Consider the following 14,257-nt stretch of genomic DNA (forward strand, 5'->3'; position numbering starts at 1 on the left):
GCAATTCATAATCCCTCCCTGGGCTTTGATTTCTTCATCTGTAAAATGGGGTGCATTGCTAGATGGTTTTTAATGAGGTAACACTGGATCAGCACCCGGCAGAGTATCTGGTATTTGGAAGGAACGCTATACTTGTTGGAATACTTCCCTTCCAGCTGTAAAGTTCTAGGATTCTGAGATTTCTTTGAAATGTGAATAGTCCTTACTGTAGCTGCCTTCTATGACTGAGTTTTTACTTAGTAGTTTTTTTCCCAGAAGAGCCCACCAGTTTATATTGTGTGAAGGTCAGAATGTAAGGAGGGAAGGTTATACATGTTGTGTCTCAATCATTTCAGACTTCCTACGTTTTTCTGTGTTTTGCAGTTTTCACGCTTGAATCAGAAAAGCCTCCATTTTGGCTGACTCCAGCCCTCCTCTCTGGGGAGTACAGTGGGCAGGTAGCCATTAGTACACAGGAAGGGAGGGCTTTGTGGTATCTTAAAGCCATTGGATTTTTATTTATTTCCAGTTTACTCAACATTTTTTCCACAGATCTGGACAGTTTTAAAATGGGTGGGGATGGGGAGAGAGAAGGATGAAACCTAACGAGGCCTAGAGAAAAGGATGAACACATTTGCCTTGCAATATCAAACTGAGGCTCTTAACACTTAAACCTGAAAAAACTTGTAGCTTCATTTTGTCTTTCTGAAAACTAAACACTGCCGTGACTTTCCACGTGGCATCTGAAGAGCTGACTTTGGTTTGCGAAATCGTTCCACATCTTGTGACTAGGATAGTAGTTCTTTTTTTTAAAAAATTTTTAAAAAATTTATTTTTGGCTGCATTGGGTCTTTGTTGCTGTGCACAGGCTTTCTCTAGTTGCGGCGAGGGGGCACTACTCTTTGTTGCGGTGCACGGGCTTCTCATTGCGGTGGCTTCTCTTGTTGCGGAGCACGGGCTCTAGGCACGCGGGCTTCAGTAGTTGTGGCATGCGGGCTCAGTAGTTATGGCGCACAGGCTTAGTTGCTCCGCGGCATGTGGGATCTTCCCGGACCAGGGCTCGAACCCGTGTCCCCTGCATTGGCAGGTGGATTCTTAACCACTGTGCCACCAGGGAAGTCCCTAGGATAGTATTTCTTTCTTTCAAATTAAAAAGATATTTTTCAAATTGTAAAGTAATACAAACTCATTGTAGAGAATTTGGAAATTACAAAAATTAGAATATGAAAATAACTCATAATTCTACCGTTAGAGAGACCCATTGTTATTATTTGTATTTATTTCCCTTCAGTCTTCTTTCTTTTGCACACACACACATGAGATCATACTGTATGTTCATTTGTATCCTCCCTTTCCCCACTTAATTCAGGTTGTGAGCATTTCCCCATGTTATTAAATACTCTCTTAAACATGATTTTAAATAAATACATAGCATTTCATAGTGTTAAATGTTACTGCATACGATTTTATAATACAGACTTTTAAGTTGATTTCACTTTTTCTCTATTTTAAATGATGCTACAATGAGTTTCCTAGTATTTATATCTTTTGTGCATTTCTATTATTTTTTAAGGATAAGTCCTTAGAGAATTACTGGGTGAAAGGACAAGAACATTGTTAAGGCTTTGGCACATTTTGCCAAATCTTCCTGTGGGAAAGTTGTACCAGTTCGCATGCCCAGTAGTGTTTGAGAACGCCTGACTCACTGCATTAATACAGAATAGTTCACCATCATGTGTACATGACACTATTTTGGACCATTTCCATTCAAAAGGCATTTACTGAGCACCTACTATGTGTAGGGTACTATGCTAGGTATGAGTTATGCAGTGTAAGTGCTAGGTAGATAACACACATACAAAGATGGTTAAAAATGCAAGTAAATATAACCATATATAAATCTCTATGGCCAGAGCTGATATCATTCAGCCTTTAAATGGCTACTTTTTGAGGAAAGACACTGTGCCAGAAAATTTTCAAACATAATTTTGATCTCATAAATGCTTTAAAAAAAAGAAATGCACTAATATGAATCTTGCAAATGACAGGGGCTCAGTTGTAATCATTTACACTGTATTTCCTGATGTAAATTAGGGTCAGAACGGAGAGGAATATTACAAATCCACATCTTTTAAAAAAGCAAAAACCCATTTGGGTAAAAGGACAATTTCTGCTTTTGTCAGTTCCCTTTAGAAAGTTAACCTGTTAGTTATCAGAGAAGGGGGACACAGAACACACAGAAAGCTAACCTCCTTCTGGCAGCTGGGGATAATTTGTCAGTCTCCTTTGAAATGTGGCTTTGTGCTCACTGGTAAAGGCAGCTGGAACAGAAAAAGCATGACAGACAAAAGCTGAAATCCACATGAAGAAAGGTCTTTTTCCCCAAAAGTACTGCCTGAGTTAGCAACGGTCAGAACAGAAAGTACATGTATATCTTCCCAGCAACAAGCACGTCTGGAGCTAGAGAAAGCCCCCATGCTACAGGAGCCATTTAGAATAGCAGTAGCCCTGAATGGGGCTGCTGGGTAGCATTTAAGCAAGCCCGCTCACCCCCATGAAAAATTACACCCTCAAACTCAATCCACTTAAAACGGAGACAAAATGAATGAAAGTATCATGTTTTGAAATCCAGTCAAAGGCATTTACTATTCTGAAAAGGAAGACCTAGTTAATATATAGTGGATGCTATCTAGAGAAATAGAAATAGAGGTTTAAGTACATGATTTCAAATGAAAAGGTAACCAGTGGAATTCACTGAAAATAATACTGTCAAACTGGAAACAACCCAAATGTCTTTCAACTGGTGAATGGGTAAACTGGTACATCCAAGCAATGGAATACTACTCAGCAATAAAAAAAAATGAACTACTGAGACATGAATCTCAAAATAATTATACTGAGTGAAAGAAGCAGTGTCAAAAGATCACACATTCTCTGGTTCCATTTCTATAACATTCTGGAAAAGGCAAAAGTATAGGAAAATAAAACAGATCAGTGGTTATTAGGGTTTGGGAGTGAAGGGCAGGGTTGATTACAAAGGGCAGCATAAGGAAGTTTTGGGGGGTGATGGAATTGTTCTATGTCTTGATTTTGATGGTGGTTATATGACTTTATGTATTCGTCTAAACTCATAGGACTGTATACCCAAAATAGTAAATTATACTATATGCTATTTTAAAAGGTGAATTTCAAAACCTCATAAAGATAATACTATCAAACATGGGGAGGCGGAGGAAAGAGAGGAGGTTGGGAGTAATGTTAAGTGAGCTAAATCCTCAGTTTTTATAGCAGGGAGTCAATAGATAAGGTCCAAAATGGATAAATCAAGGAATAGGAGTAGAGGCATATTTAGAGACCTTGAAGTAACCACCAGATATGAATTGAAAACAGAATCTGTTAAAAATGGTTGCTTCTGAGGAGTGGGACTAGGGCTGGGGCAGAAAACTGTTTTTTTTTTTTTTAATTACAAGTGCTCCTGTATTATTTGGTATTTTAAAACCATGTCCATGCATTACTTTGATTTAAAAATAAATGTAGTGGGAAATGTACTGCCCTGGGAATCACGAAACCTTATCTCTAACCTTCATTCTGTACAAACTGAGCAACTCCCTTCTCCTCTCTGGGTCTCGGTTTCTATATCTGTAAGATAAAGGGGTTGGACTACATGAGCTTTAAGATCCCTTTCAGACCTAAAAGAATTTATCAAATCAGATGACTTGCATGTCTACAACAATTCTTTGTTGAACCCAAAGCTAAGACACAGACATTAAAAGATTTTAAACCTGGAAGGGACTCAGTCATCAAATTAAGCAGTCTCTTTTTAACCACTGAAGAAAGCAAGACACAGATTGGTTAAAAGACTCACTTGGGGGCTTCCCTGGTGGCGCAGTGGTTGAGAATCTGCCTGCCAATGGAGGGGACACGGGTTCGAGCCCTGGTCTGGGAAGATCCCGCATGCCGCGGAGCAACTGGGCCCGTGAGCCACAACTACTGAGCCTGCGCGTCTGGAGCCTGTGCTCCGCAACGGGAGAGGCCGCGATAGTGAGAGGCCCGCGCACCGTGATGAAGAGTGGCCCCCGCTTGCCGCAACTAGAGAAAGCCCTCGCACAGAAACGAAGGCCCAACACAGCCAATAAATAAATAAATTAATTAATTAAAAAAAAAAAAGACTCACTTGGAATGACAGTTAATTGGTAACAGAGCTAGGACTGGAGCTTAGGTCTCTGCCTGGCTCTTGCCATCACACCACCCAGCTTCTACCAGGTCTAATGGAATCATTTCCGGGCACCAAAGCTGACAAAAATTCCCAGGGATGACACCAGGCATGAAACTCATATGCACGCTTACATGGTTTCACTGGTCTGGGAAACGAGTCAGAATTTTGGAAGTGGTCCCTGACATAAGCATGGATGATGCAGTACCATAGGCATCCCGAAGTTGGTCAAGCTAGGTTAGGGCCCAGTTTGGGGCCTCCATTTCCTAATAACCGGTGGATCAACTGCCTTTGACAGCTCCTGCCAGCCTACTGACTTTCCTTTTTGTGTGATAGGAATCCTACCACTCAGAAATACCGCCATTTTCATTCTGATTTAAAACAATTTTTTTCTCATCAGTCTTTTATCTCTACAGCCTCTAAAGGTGCATGACATGTTTCACTGAAATCTGTCAAGTATGATAGATATTGTCCACTTGGAAACTTTTATCAGCCATCATCAAATTAGAATGGTACCTTGGTATGGTTTAGCAATCCTCCTAGAAAGAGAGTTGAAACAGACCCCTGACTTTGACCACACCGTCTTCCTAGGAAAGACCTTCCACGTTGGCTAGCAAGCAAGCTGAAAGCATGTGCATTTTGCCAAGTGTCCCTGCCCCCCTTGCCTGGGCCTGCAGGCTCACTTGCCCCTCATCGCACAAGGTCTGAGGTTTAGAGAATAAGGACACCATTATGTGGGGCTATCATTCTTCCTCAGTGGAAACAACACTGCCCTTTGTAAGCTCCCAGCGAACTTCAAAGGGTGTGGCTATCTTTCTGTGCTCCCAGGGAAGCCTCCTCGGGAAACACTGCTCACACTGCCCTTCTAGTACTAGAATCTTCTCAGCTGATAGTGAGTTAAAGCAGGAATTTTTAGGCAGCTCTCCCCCGCCCCGACCCCTGCCTGTTGGTGCTTTGTCTACCTTAGAAACAAGATTGTAGTTTTTAATCCTCCCCCCTTGCAAAACACTTGTTTGCCAACTTTTGTGCCCCCCCCATCAGTGCTCCCACTCAAGCCTGGCTGTCTGCCCAGTTCTGAATCCTGCCTTACCTACTGCCTGGCGTTTACTTCACAACAGCTGGCCCAGGGATCTCAAGTACTTAGCCTCAGCTGCCAGCTTTGGGAAGGAGAGGCCCTGTAGTTGAGCCTGTGACAAAGACAGCATTTGTTCCCACACCAGCATTCTCAATGTCAACAGCAGTGACAGGCTCCAAAGGGGATCATGCCCAGTTACTGCCCTCTTGATGAGAGCTCCACAAGCCCAGGGATGTTCATACATCCAGCTCCCATATCTACCTTGACTCTCCCCACAATGCTGTGAGGTGACTAAAAACCAGTAATAAAATTCTCATTTTACAGTGTGGAAAGGCAAACATCTGGACACTAGGGGATTTACCCAAGGGAATGATGATCATAGGGTTAAAATAAAAATCAGGGGGCTTCCCTGGTGGCACAGTGGTTTAGAATCTGCCTGCCAGTGCAGGGGACACGGGTTCGAGCCCTGATCTGGGAAGATCCCACATGCCGCAGAGCAACTAAGCCCGTGCGCCGCAACTACTGAGCCTGCACTCTAGGCCCGCGAGCCACAACTACTGAGCCCACGCGCCACAACTGCTGAAGCCTGCACGCCTAGAGCCTGTGCTCTGCAACAAGAGAAGCCACAGCAAAGAGAAGCCCGTGCACCACAACAAAGGGTAGCCCCTGCTCACCGCAACTAGAGAAAGCCCGCGTGCAGCAACGAAGACCCAATGCAGCCAAAAATAAAATAAATTAATTAAAAAAAAATCAGGATACTTGGGTCTGACAAACACTGGCTTCTGTGATTTGCCGATTTGTTTATGTGAAAAGTGCTATAACCCGGCTTGCTCATCATTGAGTGACAGTGGTGGTGCCACCCAAAGTGATGGATGATGGAATGGAGGCTGACGTGAGGGTAGGGGTGGTTCATGCCCTGTGGGGGCATGGCAAAGAGAGACTCTACCCAAGACCATCTCTCCCAGGCGGCTGCATGGCATTCCTGTCTTCCTTCCACCAACAAATGTTGACTGTACCAGGCACTGGAGTGACAAAGGTGACTCAGATATGCCCTTGTCTTCAAGGTGTTCATATTTGGATGAGGTTATCACTAGTCTTAGTGGTGACTGGGGGCTACAACAAGCAGTCCAGCTTCAGACTTGAGGAAGTTCACGCTCATCCTTGAGCTGGCCAGTAGAAAATGGCGTTTGTGTGGGTTTTCTAACCGTAGTGATGGGTGTGCACTGAATAACTTACTTTGATTCTCCTCCTGAGAAGGGGATCCATTTTGCCACTAATCTGGCCAGACTACTTATAATGTTTTAAAATATAGCTTCACTGCTGCATAGCACAGGGATATCAGTTCGATGCTTTGTGATGACCTAGAGGGGTGGGATAGGGAGGATGGGAGGGAGGCTCAAGAGGGAGGGGATATGGGGATATATGTATACTTATAGCTGATTTACTTTGCTGTACAACAGAAACTAACACAACATTGTAAAGCAATTATACTCCAATAACGATGTTAAAAAAATAATATATAGCTTCAAATGATTGTATTTTGGTTGTTGGGTTTTTCTTTTCAATAATAAAAGTGGTGCCACTCTGTGATTCCTCAATAAGTTAAACACGGTATTGCAATATGACCCAGCAACTCTATTTCTTGGTATATACCCAAGAGAATGGAAAACAGGTGTTCAAACAAAAACTTGTATATGAATGTTCATAGTAACACTATTCACAATAGCCAAAAGGTAGAAACGACCCAAACGTCCATCACCTGATGAATGGGTAAGCAAAATATGGTATATCCATACAATGGGATATTATTCATCTATAAAAGGGAATGAAGTACTGATACATGCTACAATGTGGATGGGCCTCAAAAACATTATGCTAAGTGAAAGAAGCCAGACATAAAAGAACAAGTACTGGATGACCCCAGTTATATGAAATATCCAGAATATGCAAATCCACAGAGGCAGAAAGCAGATTAGTAGTTACACAGGGCTGAGGGGAAAGGAAAAATGGGGAGTAACTACTTAATGGGTAGAGGATTTCCTTTCGGGGTGATGAAAATATTCTGGGACTAGACAGCGGTGATGGCTGCACATTGTAAATGTGCTTTATGGCACCAAATTGTATAATTTAAAGTGGTCAAAATGGTAAATTTTGTTGTGTGTATTTTACCACAATAAAAAAGATACGGTGCCATTCTTCCTGCTGGCAGTGTTGTTGTCATCCCTTACCGTGCCTGTTGCAACATGTGCATGCACACACACACACACGAAAATGCGCGCATTTTGCCTGGATAACTCCTACTTATCGATTATTATGACTCATCTTCCTCAGGGAAGCCATCTTGCCGTCTCTAGTCAGGTCATGATCACCTTATTTCCATTCACAGCCCCCTGTACTTCTCCTTCACTAGCACTACATAACAACTGGAGTTTAATCATGTATAAATGTATTTGTTCACTGCCTGACTGTAAGCTACATGAAGGCAGGGATCATGTCTGCCTTGGTCACTGTCTAAAAGGGTTCTTGGCACATAATAGACACTCAGTAATAATTTGTGGACTTTTCTTTAAAAGAATGAACACAATATATTTTCTAATGCTATTCTGAGAGCCTTCTGAGAAGCGTAAGCCATTCTCCTCTAACACTTTCAAAATGTAGGCAATCAGTTGAAAGAAATGGTCAGTGGAGAGAGAGAGAGAGAGAGAGAGAGCAAGCTCTCTGGTGCCTCTACTTATAAGGGCACTAATCCCATCATGAGGACCTCACCCTCATGACCTCATACAAAACTGATTATCTCCCCAAGGTCCCATCTCGAAATACCATCACATTGGCGGTTAGGGCTTCAACACATGGATTTGGAGGGGACACAATTCAGTCCATAGCAGCCAGTACGCATTAAGTAGACACTGTGCATTGATGGGAAGGGTCATATTGGTGGGCAAGATATTAATGTTGATGTTTTCACTATATCTCATCCCCCCTCAACCCGTCAATGGTGCCTGTTCACCTTTGGCTCCTGTACCCCCTAAAATTTCTTCTCTGCCATGGTTTTCCGTGGGTTCCAGTATCATCTCAAAGCTTCTAGGAAGCTTTTTTATTATTATAATAATAGCCAATAATCCTTGCCTCATGTAAACACAACTTATATGACATTTTCCATGTTCAGATGTTTGACACATTTAAAGCACTCAGTAAATGTTAATTATTACTCTTTTATGATAAAAGTATTTCATGCATCCATTAATATCATGTTCTTGAAGAATATTTAGGCATATAGGAAAGTTGTTACAAAATATTAAGTGAAAGAAGGAGATTACAAAGAATATGTACAGTGCCATCCCATTTTTATTAAAAAAACTCATATGTGTATAAGACAGATATTATTGTATAGTAATTTAGAGCTCAGTAACTGAAGGTAGGCCTATTTTTTAATCTGTGCACTGTTACTTATTAGCTGTGTGACCTAGAGAAAGTTACTTAACTTCTCTGAATCTCAGTTTCTTTAATCTGTAAAATGGAGAAGATACATATATGTATATATATATATATATATACACATATATGTATCTTCTCTCTATTTTTTGTAATGATATGCTTGCGTATCTAGAAAACCCAAGAAATGTGAATGAATTTTAATTTTACATCAGACTTTATGAGAGTTCAGTACAGTAGTTAAATGCACAGTGAACATGTAGAAATCAAAAAACTTTCTTATATGTCAGCAATAACCAGTTAGAAACTATGGAAAAAAGACACCAGTCACAAGAGAGGTGTAGGTCAGTGCAAAGAGCTGGGCGTCCCCTCTGTCTAACTCTAGGACACTCGGGCCTAGAAGCAGTGCCATGGTGCCACAGTTTCCCAGGCCTATTAGCCCCTGGCCTTGGCTTTCTCCTTCTCGGGGCTCACGTCCAGTTCAGGGACTGGCTGTTGAGCTCCATGCGGTCCCGTCAACTTCTTCGTTCTCTCGTTCTCTCCCCAGTAGAGATAAAATTGCTCCCATAGCAGATTAGTCTGCACAAATTGTTTCCAGCCTCCCCTGTAGACAACTTTGTATGTTTTTCTTCACAAAGCCGTTTTTGCTTCTTGAACCACATTTTAATTCCCTTAAAGAGTATTTGCTTGAAATTTGCAGGGAGAAGAATGCTGAGCAGTTTCCCCAGGGAACATTTGCATGGTCATTAAAATTATGGGTTCAAATCCCGGCTCTCCACTTACTAGCTGCCTTACCTTAGTCAAATCCTTTTGCCTCTCTTTCTATCACTTTCCTCCTCTGCAAAATCGGGGATAACAATGAACTTCACTTTTAGGGATGTTGTGAAGCTTATATAAGCTTATGTATGTAAAGGGTTTAGGACAGTGTCAGGCACATGGGAAGCTCTCAATATATAGGAGCTGCTGTCACCACTAAACAGGAATAGTTTGTCCTCAACAAATATCAAAGGTTTCATCTCTTGTAAGCTACAAACTGCTTGCAGCAATTAAACAGGGTTTCCCCACCCCTAGCTTCCATTCAAGAAAGTTTCAAAAATATCAGTCTTAGTTTTAGCCTGGGTCCCTCAACTGCCTAGGACCCCTCAGGGTACACAAGCTCAGATAATAAACTAAGGACTTACCACCTAGATGGACAGACAGAAGTCACCACAGGAAACAACCAGTTTCAGTGAGAACCAGTGAAGAGTTCTCAGACACAAGCATATAAGGAAATACATCTATATAGGAACATACATAAGGAAATACGTGATCTCCACACAATCCTCCCTAAGCCCTGGAGCCACAGGGCTCTATTCATCCAGCGAAGGCAATTCAAACACAACAAAGTCATTTTTATACTCCTTTAAAGTTTGTAAAAACAAGATTCTCTTCCCCTGAGTGTGAGTGTGTGGTACCTTTGCTCTGCCCTACCCCGCGGAAGAGCTGAACCCGCACTGAATCCAGCCGCTGTTGGCAGCCTTGATCAAGTGCATGGCCCCCGCCCCCTGGGGATTTCTGGGGCCGAGCCAGGCTTGGCCTCTCAGGCACACGCGGCAGGTAGAAGCGGTGCTTCAGAGCTCCAGCCAACGTGATACTCAGAAGGGTCTCCCACTCACCACCCCTCACCGGGCGTCCAGAACAGGAGTGAAGAACCACTTCACAGCCCTGGGTTTTCTCCCCCAAGGAAAATGCTCGAATCTGAGAAAGAAATTCTCAGGGCAACCCAGGGAACTGAGTCCTGAGCGCTCTTTGCAGACCTCGCTTCTGTACCTTTCATGCTGAAATGTCAAAAAAAACCGGTTCACCGCCGGACTAGGGTCTTGACCAATCTGCGCAGGCTGACAGAGGCGGTTTTCCATCAGAAAAGCTTCACAAGACCTGTTACATCAAGTAGAAGCCCGGGCAGAGGCTGAGGAGGGGGATTGTCCAGGTGTTTTGTCATCCCACCCTCCAAAGCCTCCCAGGACACAGGGCGCTACCCTGCACATAACTTAAGGGAGTTCCTTTCCTTTCCCTTTTCTTTTCTTTTCTTCTTTCTTTCGATATTGTGCAATTTAGTTAACTTCTCTAAAAGCCTCATTTTCCTCATCTATGAAATGGGGGGAATAGTAAAAAATACCTCAGAAGACTGTTGTGAAGATTAAACAGGATAATTGTTTTAGTGATATGTCTTTTTTATTTTAAGTTGTTTAGTAATATGTCATACTTAGCAAGCCCTCAATACATGTTGACTATTATTATTATTACTGGTTATTCCTCATATATTTCGTCTTACTAAATAACTATAGCTTTTAGTATTATTTTCAGAAGGTGTAAGTTTTATATGGTTCCCATGTATCACAAGGAAGGACAACTGGGAACATTTGACTGTTTTTATTTTTCTCCCTCCTTTTTACTTTTTTAAGCTATTTAAACAAATCTTTTCGATATAATTTCTGACTCTGTTCATCCTCAATTCAAAAAAGCCTAAGTATTCTAATCTGAAAGCATTCTAAACTTCGGGGAGGGTCTAAGTCAAGGCACTCTCTGCACGTTCTTTGGGAAGGAATCATTTCTCAACATGAAGAATCACCTCTCGGTTTCTCTCCTTTGCAAGTGATTTTGCCTGGTCGTCTTTTTTTTTTTTTTTTAACATCTCTATTGGAGGATAATTGCTTTACAATGGTGTGTTAGTTTCTGCTTTATAACAAAGTGAATCAGCTATGCATATACATATATCCCCATATCTCCTCCCTCTTGCATCTCCCTCCCTCCCACCCTTCCTATCCCACCCTTCTAGGGGGTCACAAAGCACCAAGCTGATCTCCCTGTGCTATGCGGCTGCTTCCCACTAGCTAGCTATTTTACATTTGGTCGTGTATATATGTCCATGCTACTGTCTTAAAGCTGGCCGGCCACGCGCTCCTGTATGAAGGAGGCATCACTCATGCTAGAGAAATGTAAAGACCCCAGATCAGCTTGCTCCGTACAGAGAGGAAGGTCTCTGTGCTCCTCTAGGCAAAGGTTCCAGAGACCGGCATGCTCTCTTGCATCGTTCTCCTTTCTGGGTTTCCATGGCCTCATCGCAGCCCAGACTCTGACCATTTAAGTCTGGATTCTCATTCCCGGCTCCCATTCTTAACCTTTTTGTGGGTGGAGCCCTTTGAGAATCTGAGAAAACTGTAGACCCTCTTCTCAGAAAAATGTATAAATGCAAATACACATTTTTGTAGATAGTTTTCAGAAAAATTCACCTAGCTTTCTGTATCTCATTCAAGAACTACAGACCCCAAGTTAAAAACTCCTGCTTTAAGCAAACATAATTTTATGTTTTAAAAAGTGATAAATTCAGAAACAATGATCCCTTTAAATCACAAACCAACCTAGGGCACATAAACCAGGATTTGCTTTGTGAAAATTTTGTTTTCATATAATGTTTTAGGAACATGTCTAATTGCTTGCATGAGGTGCATTTGCAATCAACATCTCTGTGTTCCCCTAGAAATGCAGTTAGAAATATCAGTGGCACAGATGGCCATCATCAGAACTGGCCAGAACTCAGAGCTAGAAACCACACATAGAGTGGTAGTAAGCGTTTTTGTCACTGGAAGGTGGGCAGCTACTCAGTAGACAGAAGTGTCTTCATCAGATGGGGATTGGACTCTATGACCTGAACAGCCCCATTCAGCATATGAGTCAAAGGTTCTAAGACCCACGTAAACCTGGAGAAGTCTCAGACCATAGGTCCGTTCCCGCTGAGCTGCTGATGGCTTTGTGAGAGGCCAGGTACCTGATGGGGACAGACTAAGTATATATTGGCTCGCTCACCTGAGGCCACAGTCAACCTCCCTACACTGGCCCATGTTGTTCCAAACAGCAACCGTTAGTTCCCTCCCAACCAGAGGCCCTATTGTTCTTTTACAAAAATATCAGATAATCCCAGCCCAAGTCATTCCAAGGCCATTTCCCCCTGGCTTCTTGTGTTTTGAGTAGACAAGGTCTTACTATAATCTTGAATATCATTGTTAGTCATGGACTGATATTTCTTCTTCTGCACCCACCTCCAGTGTTTGAACCCTCATACAAAGGGTGCTTAGTTGCAAGGCAAAGATCTGATGCATTGATCTGGTAGCACTTTCTCCTTTTAAAAACCTTGGGGGCTTCCCTGGTGGCACAGTGGTTGGGAGTCTGCCTGCTAGTGCAGGGGACACGGGTTCGAGCCCTGGTCTGGGAAGATCCCACATGCCACGGAGCAACTGGGCCCGTGAGCCACAGCTACTGAGCCTGCGCGTCTGGAGCCTGTGCTCCGCAACAAGAGAGGCCGCGATAGTGAGAGGCCCGCGCACCGCGATGAAGAGTGGCCCCCCGCTCGCCACAACTAGAGAAAGCCCTCGCACAGAAACGAAGACCCAACACAGCCATAAAATAATAAATAAATAAATAAATAAATAAAATTAAAAAAAAAACTTTTTCTTTGAAAATAAGAGGTTGTATAGTATGTTCGAAGGAGCACTGGGTTGGGAGCCCTAGTTCCTTCATATCTTGCCTCCCTGTCTCTCTGAGCCTCACGTCCCTCTATCAGACACACAACAATTCTTACCCTGCTTCTCTCACAGACGTCTTGTAAGATTCAACTAAGATAGGGTGTATATAAATACTTCGTTAACTGTAAAGTGTTAGACAAGCAGAAGAATTCATAACCGTTATTTCATTTAAGTTTCAAACCAACTCCATGGGCTACACAGATCCTTATTGTCCTGTCATGCTTTCCTTCGCTCTCTTGCCCTCTCCCTCCCTCTCTTTCATTCACTAAACCTTTAGAGGCCGTATTATTACCAGGCACTATATGTAGCTTAAATAAGCGCTTACAGAATCAGAAACGGGCTTAGAAAAGTGAAATAACACTTCCAAGCTCACACTGCTAGGTGGCAAGGAACTGGGACGCCCTCTCTCTTCCCCCTCCCCCTCCCCTCCCCGCCCCGCCCCTCCCCCTCCCCCAAGACCAGATTCCTTCCGTTACTCCATATTGGCGGTCCCAGAACATCCCTCCCTCCACTGGAATAAGAAATTGTTACTCACTTCTGAAAAATAAATCCTCAACCTCCTTTGAGACCTGTAAGGCAGTTGGTCCTGTTTCCTCCTTGTGCCTGGGTGGGTGGGATGGGGAGGGGATGGGGAGAGGGTGAGGCAGGCCCCTTGGACTTGACTCCTCTATGTCGGAACTGTTGGCTTGGTATATGGCTTTCGGAAGATGGCTGAGTGCGTTCACGCTCCCTCTTTCCCCGCCCCCCTTTCCTAATTTGCAAGTTGTAAAAACGTGTCGCCCCCCCAAATGCACCAGGTGTCTCCAACTTTCTAATTGAGCAAGGCAGCCTCCTTCCCAGCCAAGAGCCTTGAAATATTTATCCACATTTTAGTTTCACTGAATTAATGCCTTAAGCTGGTGAGCAATCCAACTGGAGGTCCACGTTCGTTTCCTAAAGTTGTCCAGTGTCTGTGTGGTATTCAGACCTGAAAATGATGACTCGACTCCAGACTGC

At 43.0% G+C, this 14,257-nt stretch overlaps 1 protein-coding gene across 1 annotated transcript in view; it reads right to left on the minus strand.

The window, feature by feature from the left end:
- The window catches only part of PLAC1 (placenta enriched 1), a 41,071-nt gene extending 27,204 nt beyond the window's left edge, over positions 1-13,867 (minus strand). The window contains exon 1 of the mRNA XM_068534171.1: positions 13,797-13,867. The gene's annotated coding sequence lies outside the window, so the exon portion shown is untranslated. The remainder of the gene's footprint in view (positions 1-13,796) is intronic.
- Positions 13,868-14,257: the final 390 nt, after the last annotated feature.

The sequence above is a fragment of the Eschrichtius robustus genome, chromosome X (genome assembly GCF_028021215.1).
Source record: "Eschrichtius robustus isolate mEscRob2 chromosome X, mEscRob2.pri, whole genome shotgun sequence".
Taxonomy (NCBI): Eukaryota; Metazoa; Chordata; class Mammalia; order Artiodactyla; family Eschrichtiidae; genus Eschrichtius; species Eschrichtius robustus.